This window comes from Bos taurus, chromosome 22, assembly GCF_002263795.3.
Source record: "Bos taurus isolate L1 Dominette 01449 registration number 42190680 breed Hereford chromosome 22, ARS-UCD2.0, whole genome shotgun sequence".
NCBI classification, from domain to species: Eukaryota; Metazoa; Chordata; class Mammalia; order Artiodactyla; family Bovidae; genus Bos; species Bos taurus.
In genome coordinates this window covers 53,137,219-53,153,069 of record NC_037349.1, presented here as the reverse complement: position 1 = coordinate 53,153,069, position 15,851 = coordinate 53,137,219, and the positions used below count along the sequence as shown (strand labels likewise).

General features: G+C 41.9%; 2 protein-coding genes across 3 annotated transcripts in view; one reads left to right on the top strand and one right to left on the bottom strand.

Moving 5' to 3' along the window:
- LOC529196 (C-C chemokine receptor type 1-like) overlaps nt 1–15,851 on the bottom strand; it is a 135,508-nt gene that overhangs the window by 52,934 nt on the left and 66,723 nt on the right. The gene's annotated exons all lie outside the window — the stretch shown is intronic.
- Nucleotides 1–15,851, top strand: part of CCR3 (C-C motif chemokine receptor 3) — a 33,964-nt gene that overhangs the window by 13,448 nt on the left and 4,665 nt on the right. Inside the window, exon 1 of one of the 2 annotated variants that reach the window (XM_005223027.5) lies at nt 5,467–5,650. The exons of the other annotated variant lie outside the window; for it this stretch is intronic. The gene's annotated coding sequence lies outside the window, so the exon portion shown is untranslated. Of the gene's footprint in view, nt 1–5,466; nt 5,651–15,851 lie in introns of those variants that run through there. 2 annotated transcript variants of the gene reach the window in all.

Sequence of the window (15,851 nt, the reverse complement as noted above, 5' to 3'; positions counted from 1 at the left end):
CAGGATGTGGTCTCAGGCAGAGATCCCCCAGGGCCTCTGCCTGATCCTGAGCGGGCCCTGGGACAGGAGCCTCGCAGTGTGTCCTGCCTCAGAACAAGGCAGTGAGAGGGGTTCCTCCTGGCTCTATGAAGAAGACTGGGGCTGAGGAGTCGGGGGCACGATGGTTCCTGAGCCTGATAGCCCTCCACAGCCAGTCACAGGTGCCAAGGCTGGAAGCAAAAGAGCACAGAGGCTGAGGAAGGAGAGCCAGAAATGGGAAAGGGACTCAACGGGATCCAGCAGAGCTCTGCCAACATATGTCATATTCTCCTAGAAGGAGAACGTGTTCCTTATTTTAATGAAGTGTAATATGCCTGCTTTCTTCAGATTTTTTTTTCTTAATGTTGAATTAAAGCAAAGGTGTTCTGACATAAAAATCACCTGTTGAATCTTGGTCATGGACTGTTGGAGTGAATTGAAGGGCCAGCACCAACTGACCCACTGCCCACTCCTTGGGCCTCATCTGCAGACTCCTGGAGGAATAGCGGACACAGTGGTCAGAGGAGAGAGATGGAAGCATACAGAGGTGTGGGTTCCAGAATAAGCCCCACCATTTTTCTAGTTGTGTTATCCTGAGCTGTTGCTTAACCCACTTGTCTCAGTTCCTCCTCTGAGAAATGGTAAAAAAACAAACTCATTTACCTCACAGGGTCACTGAGAGGCTTAAAAGAGACAAAGTACATAAAGCCCTTAGCAGATCCCTGGTGTGACATGTGACACAAGTGTGCAGGAAGTGTTGTTTACATTTTTGAACGGTTTCTCTCACATAACTTGCCCACCCCCAGGGCAGCCCCCACCCTGTCACTCCTGGTCACTGTCTGAGTTCACTGATGCTGCCTGGAGCTCAGGACTGATACACCTTTCCTCCAACCCCCTCACTAGCTCTCTCATCTTTCCCAGAGTAGATGCTCTGGCACATTTGAAAATTCACTCAGGATTTGCACGGCTCAAAACAGAGGCTTGACACGTTTAGAAAGTACCCAGATTAATCTTGGGGGTGAGAAACGGAATGTTTCTTGCCATATCAATAAACAAAAGGATGTCACAGTCATCAGCGATTGCAGCCCTGCAACCCCTGAACGTGAGCCAGTGAGGACTGAGGAAACTCAGGAGGAAAGGAATACCGGCCATGTAGCAGTCCTAAGACTGCAGCCACTCCTGATGGTGAGCCCCGAGGGAACCAGGATGCGAGCCCAGACTCCTGCACTTGCCCATACACAGAAAAGCACTAAAGTCCTTAACTTGGAGATATCTGTTTTTTTTTTTTTTTTTAATTAACAATCATCTTTTGATGTACCAACTATCTGCCCTTTGTTGCCAAACTTCTATATAACTTAGCTCCCCTCATCGCCTCCTCAGAGCAGTTCTCTCAGGGTTACTTGAGATGCTTCCTGGGCTTGAAGTCCTAAAAGTTCCCACAAAATAAAACATAACTCTCTTTTAGGTTGTGAACATTTTTTGTGTCTACAGAGATGAGATGCAAAACAACACCCCAGAGGAAAACAAATCATCTAGTCCTCTCCATCCCAAGTCACACTTCTAGGTGTCCTTCTGGCCACTGGGCTTTATAGAAGCCTCTATAACACTGTGTCACATGGTTGTGAACAAAGCAGAAGCTAAATTTTCTCATCTGGTAGAAAATTTCTGTCTGCCACTTGAAAAAAAAGGAAGAGACTAACTTAAATATCTATTATCTCTCTATCCCTCGTATCTCCTGTTTCTCTTGTCTTTTTATCTATGCTCTCGCTCTCTCTTCTCTTTTTATATTTCCAAGGGCCCATCTTATAGTTCAAGATATTGTGGAAGAAAAGATGTCATTTACTCCACTTGACAGACATCTGGTGAATTTTCTGTTTATGCAGAGATGCACTGTATTTGCACCTCATTAAGAGGTACTTCCCATATCTTGGGGAGAAAACTGTTATTTTCTGCATCATTTCTAAATCATCGTTCACTTTTTTCTTCATCATTTATTTTCTAATTTTGATACTAGATTTTTTTCAATGTTGACAAGAAAGAAAGAAAAAGTGCAAAATGAAACATACAGAATAGTCAGATCAACAACCACCCAATTTTTCATGGAAATGGCCTAAAGGGACCTGGGCTCTATTCTGAAGCTAGTGTGAATATGCAGGGTGTGATAGTGAAAAGCAAACACCCAGCAGGCCTTACACCTTTATTACAGGAGGTACCTATGAGGGAAAATGGGCAAGAATGGTCAGGCCTCAAGTGAAACAGGGAGCAAGGGGAGGATGGCAGATGATTCCCAGCCTGTTGTGTAGACTAAGGGGAGTTTAGCATGTCTACTTGGGACCTCTCCAGCTAAAGGCAGCCATCAGTGGAAGCCTTGTCTCGCAGGAGTGGGCCTGCCTCAGGTTCCATGCTGGATGGGTCAGGGGTGGGGCAAGCCACAGGAAGTTTGGCTTTGGGGAAAGCAGAGTGTTGGTTTCAGAGCCCAGCAGCAGGGCTTGGTCAACCACACACCCTGCACTTGGAAGTGTGCCAGGTGCTTGCAGCTGTCCAGTGGGTGGCTCACTGTATCCTTGGTTTAATTCTAGATTTGAGTTGCAGGCCAATGCTAAGTGTAGACCCTGCTCTTCTGTTCAAATCTTGAGATGTCCACTACCTCCCCAAGTAATACAGCTTCCACATGGTCACTCCAACTTGTCTTGTATTAACAGTCTGGAGGGGGGCAGCCCTTTTTGTAAAGGTTTGCTTCTGCTGATTTGGGGGTTTACAGAAGGGCAGGGTACTGTCAATGGAGACAACTCAGAAATACACTCGACCACCAAATGCCAGAGGCAGGCACCACTGACTGCATGAATCCTTCCATTAACTCCCCTGGGAGTTAATGTTCCCCTGGGAACATGTCAGTAAGAGAAAGTAAATGGCTGGAACCCACCTTCCTGCCCCAGGACCCTGCAGCCAGGAGCTGGTGTTGAAGATAGGATAAAGGAACCCAAGTACTTCTTCCTGATGCTCAACAACCACTTCCTTTCACACGCTCAAAGCCACAGTTGACCTGAGCTTGCCTGCAAGAAATTTCTGACCTTTCATATAGCTTCTGAACATCTTTTGTTTGTTTTTCCCTCAGATGTTCCTATATTCCTAAGCTGTCTTCTGTTTGGTTTGTTGTCGATGTCATTATTTTGGTTGTTTTCTCCAAAATGCTTCTGCTTTAGTTTTATCTACATTAAGAATCTGAAAAGATCAGAGGTATTAGAGTTCGGGGTCAGGTTTTCCTGCGTACCTTGGAAACTCATGAGCTGACTGTCTCAAGTAGCCTGAAAGAAGCACCAAAAATCTCCTGCCCATCCTGGGAAAAGTCAGACCAAACAAGCCACTCTGGACCTCAGGGAAGTCACTCTGGCTCTACCTTTACAATCTGCCATCCTTATCTTCAGCTGAAAGCACAAGTCCTTCAGATGGTGATGCAGGGCAGGAAAAATGAGCACCAGTGAACAGTCTAAACTCTTGAGGTAAGGGACTTCCCCGGTGGTCCAGTGATTAAAACTTTGCCTTCCTGTGAAAAGGGTACAGGTTCAATCCCTGGTTGGGGAGCTAAGATCTCACATGCTTCATGGCCAAAAACTCAAAACATGAAACAAACAAAATCAGTAAATACTTTAAAAAATGGTCCACATAAAAATACCTTAAAAAAAAAAAAAAGAAAAAGAAAACCCTAAGGTGGAACCTAGCTCTGTCTTTTAGTCTCTGCAGTGTTTGCCAAGTTCCTTGTTGAATCTCAGTTTCCTTGTCTACAACAGCATCCCCACATACCTCGAGGGGCTGCTTAGGAGACCCTTGTCTAAATGAGAAGATGGGCCAGAAGCGGGTTGGCAACTGTACTGTGCTGTGCCCACACGTTGACTAGTCATTAGACAAGCACCTGCAGCATTCTCCTACCCAACCCCAGTCTTGAAGTATATTAACAGTTGTTATGTGAAAAAAAAAAAAAAAAAAAAACACACACAATGTTTTCTCTACCTTAACACTAGGTTTGAGGAATGCAAGGTTAACCAAATTGAAACCTATTCCTCACTGAGGCTTTCTCAGACACTTTAACGTCCTGTGAAGCAATCTCCATGAGTGTTTTCCACACAGTGTCCGAGAGGCCCTGAGGGCTCCCACACCACACCCTTTGCTGGAATGCTATATTAGATAACACAATGATCCCTGAGAGGAGGATGAAGGTGTCAGACTTGGTGTCACCTCCAATGCTAATGCCTGGATCATAAGAGACTGGAAAGACAAATGAGTATGTTTAACCAATGAAGGGTTAATGCAGGGCTACAACCTGGAATGAATACTCTTGATACCAAAAAAAAAAAAAAAACCCCACAGGAGAAATTCCCAACATACATGACAAATCTGACCAAGATCTCTCTGAGTCACCAGTGCCCTTCCAGAGTTTACACAGGCCCCCGAGTCACATTTCTAACAAGAATCCTATGTGATCATGATTCTCAGAGAATAACTGGCCCATGGGAAAGGCCAATTCTATAATAACAAAGCAACGGTGACTTGTTTTCTCCTATTCAGAGGAGAGGCTTCCAGTTCTCCTAACTCTTCTCTGACTGTCTTTGCTGACGACCTGAGCCGAGATGCTGACTATCAAGCTTCCTCAAACTGGGGCCCCAGGATGCCCATGAGCCCTCCCAGCAAAGTTGTTGTCTTTCCTTCCTACCTTTTCTTTATCATTTGAAGTATAAAGCACATTCCTGCATATACAGCAGATGTCTGATGAACACTTGGTGAACTTCATTGCCTTGTCCACTTTAGCCACTGCATCACAGATTGCACCATCCATGGTCAGACTTCTTCCCAAAACATTGGATGAGCACCTGCTCTGTGCCCAAGACCATCCTGGGTGCCATGGACACATCAGCACATGGAGCAGGCACATGGCTCTTCCCCGTGAGGCTTAGGTCTCAGTGGTATTCTACTCATCCCTTACATTTGCTTAGCTTTGGACAGTCCTCAGAGACTTTTTGCATATTTATCTTAGCTAGTTCCATGGCAACCCTATGATGTAGTTATTATCATTCTAAGTTGACAGATGAGAAAGCTGAGGTCCAGCAAGATTAAACGATTAACCCAGGCCATGCAGCTGTGGGTGCCCTAACTGAAATTCAAGTTCAAGTCGTCTTGGGTTGTTTAAACCCATAGTACAACTTGCCTCATCTAAGTCTCCCATTCAGCTCTGCAGAGTAATTACAAGGAAATCCCAATTTCATTTTTTATCCTGTCTCCTGACAGGTCAATGCATGCTTATTCAAGAATTGATCCCTCTTCCAAAACAATGAGCAATTCCAAGGGAAGACAGAATCCCCCAAACAGTTACTGACATCAACAGCATTCTTCTCAAGGATTACTCAACTGAGGGCTTGCTTAGTGTGTGATCTCAATCATAGAAAAGAAGAACTACTCCAGACTTGATTATCTTTTCAAAAACTTGCAAAACCTGAGAAGCTAAGACTCTTTGAAACAGGAAGCTGTCTTGTTTCCTACCTTACTAATGTCTCTGGTGGTATCAGATGGTATCTCCGTTTCATGAGTGGCAAGACCTAAGCTACCACTGGACGCATAAAGGACTTTGCTAAATTAGCAGGTACCATCATCTTCTTTTTGTTCTCATCTGGGCAAGAACCTACTGAATGCAACAGAAGTGGTTTATTCAGGAGAGGTTTCCAGGAAGACAGTCAGGTTTCTAGGAAAAAGGAGATGGAGCAAGGAGTCTTGGCAGGTGGAAGTTACACCTCCCAGGAGTGCTCTTGGATGGACGGCGTGTAGAGGGAGGTCGGCTGTGCTGCAGTAGGTAGTATGGGGCCAAAGTGGGATTGCTGATTGTAAGATATGTCAGTTTTCTTCTCGCTTTTTCCCATTTTGCCTTTCTCTCACCTGTATCATGATGTGTTTGCCTTTCCACTCATCCAAACTCAGCCTTTTACCCTCTTCAGTCAACCTGTCCACAACTGTGTCCATGTTGTCTTCCCTCTGCTTTCATAAATTCTCAACAATTGAGAGGATGGCCACTCCAAAAGGGTCCTCTTTAGTAGTTTTGCGTTCGTAATATTGATTAGTAAGAAGCAGTGAAAGTATAACTGACATATGTGTGCACATACATGTATATTACATTTGTATATATATACATTTTTATATTTCACTGAAAATCCACTCTAAGTCAGGCTGTCAGATGAATCAGCTGATCGGTTGATTTGGTCTTTTTATGTTTGGATCTACGAAGTTGACTGCTTTTCTTGGATCTATATTAGAGGGTAGGGATAGAAAGTCTTTCTAATCTTCTGGGAAACCTTCAACCAGTTGGAGATGAAAGTTAACTGTGTTCGGCAAGTGTTTTAAGGGGAGGGAGTGGGAATATGGGGTTGTTGGTTCATGGAAGCGATAGGAATTGGAGCATGTCTGCAACTCATTTCAGAAAATGGTGACGATTATCATGAACTATGCAGGCTGAGTTATTTCTCTAGGGAGGGGCTGCATGACTCAATAAGAAAAAGGCAGATATATCCAGCAGAATAAAAAGGGTAAAAGGCACAAACAGATAATTCACAGAAAAGGAAATACTAATGACTAATAATTACAGCTAAAAAAACCCCTCAGTTATTAAGTATTAGTTACATAAATAATGACACCCTTGTTACCTGTAAAATTGGCCAAGTAATTTTTTTCTTTTAGATCTTGGTATTGATGGGTGCTTGTTGAGACTGGCACCAATACGAAATAGAATACAAATTGTTATACAACTTCTGGAAACAATTTGGCAAAATGCACCAAGAGCCTTAGAAATGTGACTAGAGGTAGAAATTATCCTTTGAGAAATCCACTTTAACAAACTAATAAAAATACAAAGACATTTACTGCAGCATTATTTGTAAAGGTGCAAGGGAACAACTTAATCACACGACAGTAAGACAATGATTAAAAAACCATAAATATACAGTATGTTGAAGTCATTACAAATTATATTTTCATATAATTTTTAACCACATGGAATTAGATGCAGGTGGGGCTTCCCTGGTAGCTCAGTGGTAAAGAATCCACCTGCCAATGCAGGGAGATACAGGTTGGATCCCTGGGCTGGAAAGATTCCTTGCAGAAAAAATGGCAACCCACTCCACTATTCTTGCCAGGGAATGCTATGAACAGAGGAGCCTAGAGGGCTACAGTCCATGGGCTCATAAAGGAGTCAGACACGACTCAGTGACTGAACAACAGCAATAAAATTTTAAGTACCAGAATACAAAAGGGTGTGCAAATGTGATATCAACTGTAACAAATATGCCTAGAAAAGAGGCAATGGTTCTCTCTTCAAGACAGGTGGAGGTGGAAATACCAGGGGCCAGGAAACTGACCCTCAGTACACTGAACACTCCTGCCATGTGTACTTTGACTGCACAGGCATAATTTCCCCATAAAACACTTTTCAGGACCATCTATTTCAATGAAATCACGTATCAGCCTGCATACAAACATTAAACATCAGCCACACTGGAAAGACCTGGTATTAGAACATAGTGATTAAATCTACTCTTTGAACAAAGAAGTTGGTAAAAACTATTCCAAGTTACTTTGCAGGTGGATGAAACCAAGTCACTTAACTGACTACATTCCAAGAATGGAATATAATCTTTGCTCTAATAATATTAATGACTGGAAGCTGAGGAAGTCCATGTGCTGCCCTAAAATATAAAAGCTGGGAGATGCCTGCAGCTGGGAAGAAGACTTCATCTATTCAAGATTTCAACCTTCAGAGGTGCTTGTGTATTTCCAGGGAAGGAGCTCATTGGCTCACAAGGCAGCCCATTCCATCCTGCACAATGTGGTTCTCACCAAGGTCTTTCCCACATGTGACTGAATGTAGTTTCCTCTACTACCATCAAATTTCTGCTCTCTGTAGAGTCTGCTTCCTTTTTCTACAGCAGAAGCTATCACATTATAGATTTTCCCATCTCAAGGGAACCCAGGACATTCTAATCCAATTCTTTTTTTAAAAAAAGATTAGAAAACTTTCAGTTCAGTTCAGTTCAGTTCAGTTGCTCAGTCGTGTCCGACTCCTTAGAAAACTTTGGTCCAGATCAAAGATGTACACATATTGGGATAAAAAGAAAACAAACTAAAGTAAACCTGAAGACTTTTATTTTTTATATAAAACATTCCAAGTTCTGCGAAATACCGTTGATGTTTCTAGACCTTTATCATCCTAGCCTGTTCTATGCTGCAGGTGGATACCAATGCTCATAAGATGTGGTACCTGAAGAGAATCTAACATTTCAAATGCATAATCTGAAAAGTGAAAAAAGGTAAAATTTTTCTGCTCCATCCTTCTATCCACTTAAGAGGCATTTATTAGGCAGCTATTACTTGTCAAGCATTGTACTGGGCAATAGTCCTGCATTGTCCAAGAGAGTGGCTACTTGCCACATGTGGCCATTCCAATTTAACTTAATAAAATTTGAATAAAATGAAAATCTCAGTTCTTCAACAGCAGTAGCCACATTTCAAGTGCTCAATTAGGTGCTTTACTGAACAGCACAGACACAGAACGTTCCATCACTGCAAGAAAGGTCTACAGGATAGTGCTGTACCAAATAACTGTTTTTTCTGACTACCCAGGTTTTCTGTGGAAAGAAATGAAAGGGAAGGAGGATTGGCTTAAGATTGTGTACATGGGAAGCAATTCAAGGTGCTAGATGGACAGATAATTGGATGAATACATGAAAGGGTAGCTGAGAAGACAAGTGGATGGAAAATCAGACGGGTAGATTTCCTTTGTTATGGATGATCTATTAATATTGATGAAGACTGAACCAGCTCTTGGGATTGGCTTCTAAAGAGCTTGCAATTGAGGATACTCTTAGTTCAACTCTTAAACTTCCTCTTTTCTTCCAACTTAAAAAGGTTGGAGGTATGTAACTCAGAGATAGTAAAGAGATTCAAAAACTTTAGGAGAGTACAGCCTGTCACTTCTCTCTCTCTCTCTATTCCTGTCATATTTGTGAAAGATAACTATTTCTTTGTGAAAGAATTATCAATAATTCTTCATTGGAATGTCAGTAAATAAATGGATTAATATATTCTTGGGTTCCTATTAGGCTATTTAATTTGGTACAGATCCAAAACCATTTGTAGAAATTCAAACTCATTTACTGTAACTACAGATTTTAATGAAGGCTGAAATACCTTTTTAAAACATTTTGGATACCAATCACTGTGTTTTCTGTAACTCTGAGTAATGGGCTACAGACTGGTGATTTGTGGAAAGCTAAGAATTTCTCTTTAGATGGAGGAAATCCTATTTTGGAAAAGACGTAAGAAATTCTGAAAAGGGCTGAAAACTTGAAAAAATAGAGAATGTCAGTGAGTAGAGGGAGAGGGAGAAGAACTAGCCTGCATTTGCCTGGCACTGTGTGCTGATGTTCTCACATGGGTTCATGTAGTCCTCACATTACTCCCCCCTCCTTGCAACACTTTCTTTACACAGCTTCAGGGACACCAGTTCTGGGTTTTTTCTGATCTCGCTGTCCACCCTTTCTCAGTCTTTCTGTGTCCTCCTCATTTCTCCGACCTCTGACTTTTGGCATGCCTGGAGATGCAGTCCTTTGCTGTCTACACCTATGTCTCGGTGCTCTTTTCCAGAATCAAGGCTTTACATCTATGTGATGACAACTGTCACTTTTGTATTTTCAGTCAACAGTTCTCCCCGGAGCCGTTTGTCCAACTGCCTACTGCACATCTCCACTTGGATGGCATATAATCAATCTCAGACTTGCTTGCCCCAATTCAGGCTTATTTTGCCCCAGACTTTATCTCTGTTGGTGTCAACTCCATCCTTCCAGTTGCTCAGACAAAACTCTTGGAGTCGTCGACTATTTCTCATTTACTCATACGCTGTCAACAAATCCTGTGGCTAGCTTCCGCATTTATAGAGAATTCTATTCTCACCCTTTCTACCTCTACTGCCAAGCCCTGCCCAGTGTCACATCTTCCCTGTATTATCAAAAGTGCCTCTTTCAGTTCAGTTCACTCACTCAGTCGTGTACGACTCTTTGCAACCCCATGAACTGCAGTACACTAGGATTCCCTATCCTTCACCAACTCCCAGAGCTTGCTCAAACTCATGTCTATTGAGTCGGTGATGTCACCCAACCATCGCATCCTCTGTCATCCCCGTCTCCTCCTGCCTTCAGCCTTTCCCAGCATCAGGGTCTTTTCTAAGGAGTCAGTTCTTTGCATCACGTGGCCCAGTATTGGAGCTTCAGCCTCCTTACTGGTTCCTTGTTTCTAATTGTGCTTCCATAGTCTATTCTCCACATGGCAACCAGAACAATCCTTACAGAATATGAGGAGGATAACGTCAAGTTTAATGGAAACTTACCTACAGTCCCTACTCCTTTCAAAGAAAAGCTGAAGTTCTTCCTGGCTGCATAGCTCCATAGAACCCCTGCCCACAGCTCCTCATGTCTCTGTGACTCCCTCTCATAATACTCATCCCTCATTTCTCTTTCGGCCGTACTAAACCCTTCTGCTCCTCTAAGAATCTGTCCAGCCACTCTCTCACCTCAGGATATTTGCACTTGGTGTTCCTCTTATCCCCCAGAAACCTGTTCAACTCACTCTCTCGCCTCCCTCCAGACTTTTCTCAAATGTCATCTCATGAGTTTCTTGTTGACCCTCTCCAGTTTAAACTGCCTCTCTCCAATCCCACCCTACTGCTGCCTTCTCTCATCTCCTTTACCTTTCTCTGCAGCACTCATGACCATGTGAGACACTGTAGCTTTTGGCTATCGATTATTCCCTGACTAGAATATAAGCTTCATGAGGTCAGAGAGTTTTGTCTATACCGTTCACGGATGTGCCGTATTGCTGGAACAGTGGCCGTATCGCTGGAACAGTGCCTGGCATGTCATAGGTTGCTATTAACTATTTGCTGAATGACTGACTGGAGAACCCCATTTGCTGAATGAATGAGGCAGTAACTCTTCTTATCACTAGGCTACACATACAGATTCTGAGGCACAGAGAGGGTAACCTACTTGCTCTATGTCACACAGTCATTTCTTCAAACTCAGGAATTCAATCATTATCCTATACTGAAAAGGACCAAGGATATATAAGCAAGAAAAATCTTATGACTATGATTCCCTGGCACCAATACCCATGAAACCAAAAGTATCTAGGGCCTTAGGCTTGGAATCTGATCTTAACAGCAGGTGGTCCTGCAGGAATGCTGACCACTTGGAGTCTGTGGGCAGAGCTCTTCTAGATGGACAGGCAGATTCAGGATGGTAGGCAGTGACTTCACAACCTCCTCTCTTCTCTATATTCTTTTTTTTTTTTAAATTTTTAAATTGGAGTATAATTGCTATACAATGTTGTATTGGTTTGTGCTGTAAGTATACATTGATCCCCTCGCTCCTGAGCCTCCCCGACCCCATTCCAGCCCTCTAGGTCATCACAGAGCAGCAAGCTGAGTTCCCTGTGCTACACATATGCTTCCCGCTAGCTTTCTGTTTCACTCACCCTAGTGTACATATCTCAGTGCTACTCTCTCAAATCGTCCCACCCTCTCCTTCCCCTGCTGTTATATATACTTCAGAAGATTCATCAAGTTCACCTGAGAGGCTGATCCTCCTCAGAAAGACTCAACACTTAAATACACACACACACACACACACACACACACACACACACCAGATTACTGATGTTACTAAACTGGGATATCATTCAGCACGTGGCCCTTTTTCAGACATGACTGAGTTCAACCAAACTCCCACTACTGTCAAGGATCAGCACTCTTCATCACAGGCATAGCACTTTTCCACTTTAGTAAAGTTTTAGAATAAAACAGATTTCAAATTAATAATATCTTTTTTGTCCTTTGGGGACTTTGAAAGGTTGGAGGGTGGATGTCTAACTACAATCAGGAACCAGAAACACCACTATTATTTAACATCACTGTGGAAGTTCCCACCAAAGCAATAAGGTGAGAGAAACAAATGAGAAATACCAGAAAGGAGGATATAATTCTGTCAGTGCTTCACAAATAATTTGATTATGGACCTAGTAGTCCTAAAGGAATTTATTTTTAAAAGTCGGTAAGGTAGTCAGCTTAAAACACGTATTTTCTTTCATACTACCAACAATTGTTTAGAAAATTTGTTAGGGAAAAATATGTCATTCACAATAACCTGAGGAATATAAAGGTAGATAAAAATGTAAAAAGAAACATGCAACACCAAAAACTTAAAGCCCTATGGTAAGCAGAGTAATCAGATATAGTATGTTCCCAAATATAAAAGCCTGACATGTAACATTATCAATTCTTCCTAAACTTATTTACAAATGTAACAAAATTTCACTCAAAATTATGTTTTTGTAAGTATTGACTACGGGATCCAAAAGTTTATCTAATAGGACAAATGGTTCTAAAAGATAAGACATACTGGAAATGAATACTGAAACGCAGTTGTTTAATCAGATAATATACATAAATAATCTAATAAATCTACACAAACAATTTGGAGGCATCCAGGGAGCTGGTGTCCCACGGGCCACCTGTCTTCACGCAGGTGCCCACTGCGGTCATCTGACCTGCCGTCTCACTCTTCCCGTGGAGGCTGGCCGAGCCCCTGCCAATACAGGTCTCAAGACCCGAAAAGACGCCTCCCCTCTCCAAGTCTAGGTGGTTGGATGCCAGCTCAACCCAAGATCAAAGGGGAGAACCTAGCCCTTAATCTGAAACAAATTTCAGATCTCTTAATCTGAAAACAAAATTCAAATGCTTTGCCTAGTGTGCCCTCTTTTTTAAGTTCCTTAGATTTCAGTTTGTGGTTTCAAGTTCTGATGAGTAAACCCTTCATCTTGTAATTTGCCTAGGTTTTCACCCTAGAAAATGTCTGCCAAATCTTCTAGCAGTGCCTGCCTAAAAACATTAGCTTTCAGAGACAGTTTAACTGATAAGGAAATACAGAAAAATTTAAGATTTTCAGTTTTAAAAATGATAATCCACCTACCTCTCACAACTATTTTGATTATTTGCCTGTTGCCTTTTATATGTACATATAATTTCACGTTGTTGCAATCTTTGTTTGCATTCTCTTTGTTCTTATAAACATCTGTCTGTGATTTTATCTGGTATCCAAAACTACTTTTAATGACCACATAATAATCTATTCTTTAAACGGACTACAATTTATTCAAAACATCCTTCATGTGTCAAACATTTAGATTGCTCTCATTTCTTGTTTTCTACTATGAGAACAATGCCACAACGAACATCTTTGTGCACATTATGTGTTGGTAATACATTTTCGACCTTTTCCCCTCAGGGTAAAATCACAGGACTAGAACTAATGGATGAAAGCCATGTGTATCTCGATGGCTCATGTTAGATACAAAATTTATTAAAACCAGTTACATTGCACCAGCAATGAGTAAGTGTTCCAGCAATGAATAAGGTTCACTGCAAACTCACCAGCACTGAGCACCACCACTGGATTTTTTTTTATATATAATCGGAATGACATTTCAAACTTAAATATATTTTCTAAAGAAGGATCCCCAATTCTAAATTTTTTTTTTCAATTCAACTTTGCAACACTCACTAAAATTTTACACTGGTGAATGAGAATTTATGAAGTTCGAGATATCCATCACCTCATCCCATTTATCATAGTATAGACGGAGGTTGCATATATATTTATTGGAGCTGGCCAGAAAAGAATGGCAGGGAAAGGGCTCCCTGACTTCTGACTTCAGAAATTATAAGAAAAGAGACCCTGGAAGGAAGCAGTCACAGCTGTGTGTCCTATCTCTCCCATCCAGGCTTTGACCAGAGTTAGGGGGTTTGGAGAGCTGTTTGATAAACTAGGAGACTCTCAAGAAGATATCTCTCTGCCAAGTATCTCCTTACCCACATGGGGTGGCCAGAGCAGTTAAGGTGGTGGTCAGGCAGAAAAAAGATCTGGTTTGCAGTCTTGCGTGTCCCTTGGTTTGCACAGGACATGCACATGGAGTCAAAGAGGAGCATGTCTGACGGGCGCCTGCCAGTTCAAAAGAAAGAGTAGAGCTTGGGCCAGGAACTCGATGGCGGTGTGGTTCTCCATTCTACAGGGTTGAGTGAAGACTCCATCACCTTGGAGAGGTCACTGTGCCTGGGGAGGACTGAGAATGAATGGATCCTGAGGTCATTACTACAAACACTGCAGCAGATGCCAGCACAAAGACTCAGGGTTGGGACTGGGTCGACCCCCACCTTAGCAGACACCAGTCACGTCAATCAAGAACCAACAGGAGATTAGAGCACCCTCTTCTCCCTCTGCCCATGCATCGAGTCATGCTGGCCCTTCTCTACTGCCATCTTAGAAAGGACCAATGAGAGGAGACAAGGAACTGAAATTACAAGCTGATTAACAGAGGATGAGTAAAACCTAAAGTTATCATTCAAATGAATGGAAGGATAAGACTAAATTTAAACCACTTAGGACTAAAATTTGTGAATACTGTTTTCTTTTACCCAGCAGGTGGGAAGCTGGTAAGAGATTCAGATAGTTTTGGAAACTAAAGAAACTTCATTTACATTGCACAACCAAATTGTACTATGGGCATTTTTAGTGAATCAGCTAAAGGAGTATGATGTCAATTTATGTAAAACTTTGTATCCACGTATGCATATATAGAGAAATGTTAATGGTAGTAAACTCATCATGGTGAGATCTGGGGTGGTTTTTACTATTTTTTTCCTTTTCTTTATGATTGATGTTGTTCATTTATTATTACTATAGTATTTTTCCAAACTGCAAGGACTGTGATTAGGAGTGCAGACAGGTAAAAATTCTATCTGTTTTTGTGTCTCTGATCTCATGTAACTAGGGGTCAAGGACTTGACTTCTAACTCTACTTGTTTTCCAGTGCTTTGCAGTCTAGACCCCTTCCCCCTCACAAGATTCTATAATCTTACACTCATCATGTAGGATTTATGGAAATGACACATGAATTAAAGATGATCTTCAAGTTGGAAAACACTTCAGTGAAATTCTTTTTTAAAGTTTGACTTGTTTTCAGATCAGTCTGTGAGAAAAGGAAAGAAAATATAAATAATTAATGATGAGTAGAGGCTCTTTCCACTCTTGCCTTAAACATTAAGGTTTAGAGAGATACTCTCATGACCGAAAATGCATAACAGACCAAATGATGGGTACTTTTTCTCAGCTGCTGTGTATTATGCCATTGGGAATTTTTAAAAAGCTGGTAAGATCATATAAGTCAGTTGCTACTCAATTCCATTTTTAACCTCGAAAGCCTGAATGTGTCACTGATTAGTAGATGATGGACCAGGCCAGAGCTATGAAAATAGATCAAGTTCTATCCAAGAGCCTCTACTTTTTCCCGATTTCATGTGAAACCACTTCTCATTGCCTTTCTTTCACTTCTGCTTTCTACCATACAGTTTTTTCTTTTTCTAGTTTAAAATATGATCTCATGTAGACTCTCTGATTTGATGCTCACCACATCAAATGGGTGGCTACCATGATCCTTATTTTGGAGATGAATAAACGAGGCTCAGAGTTAAGGGCTTGTCTGAGTCTTCTCACTGGCAAGCAGAATGGCCAGGAACCGCTCCTATGTCTCTCCTCTCTACAGTCACTTGGACCACACAGAACCCCAACAGGTGCTGACTTTAGGGTCCCAGTATTTTCTTAGGAAAGCAAAGACAATCCTTGCCATCGGCTCCAATTACTGCATTTCTAAGCCCTGCCTTGAGAAATACCTGCTGACGTATGTTCATGACC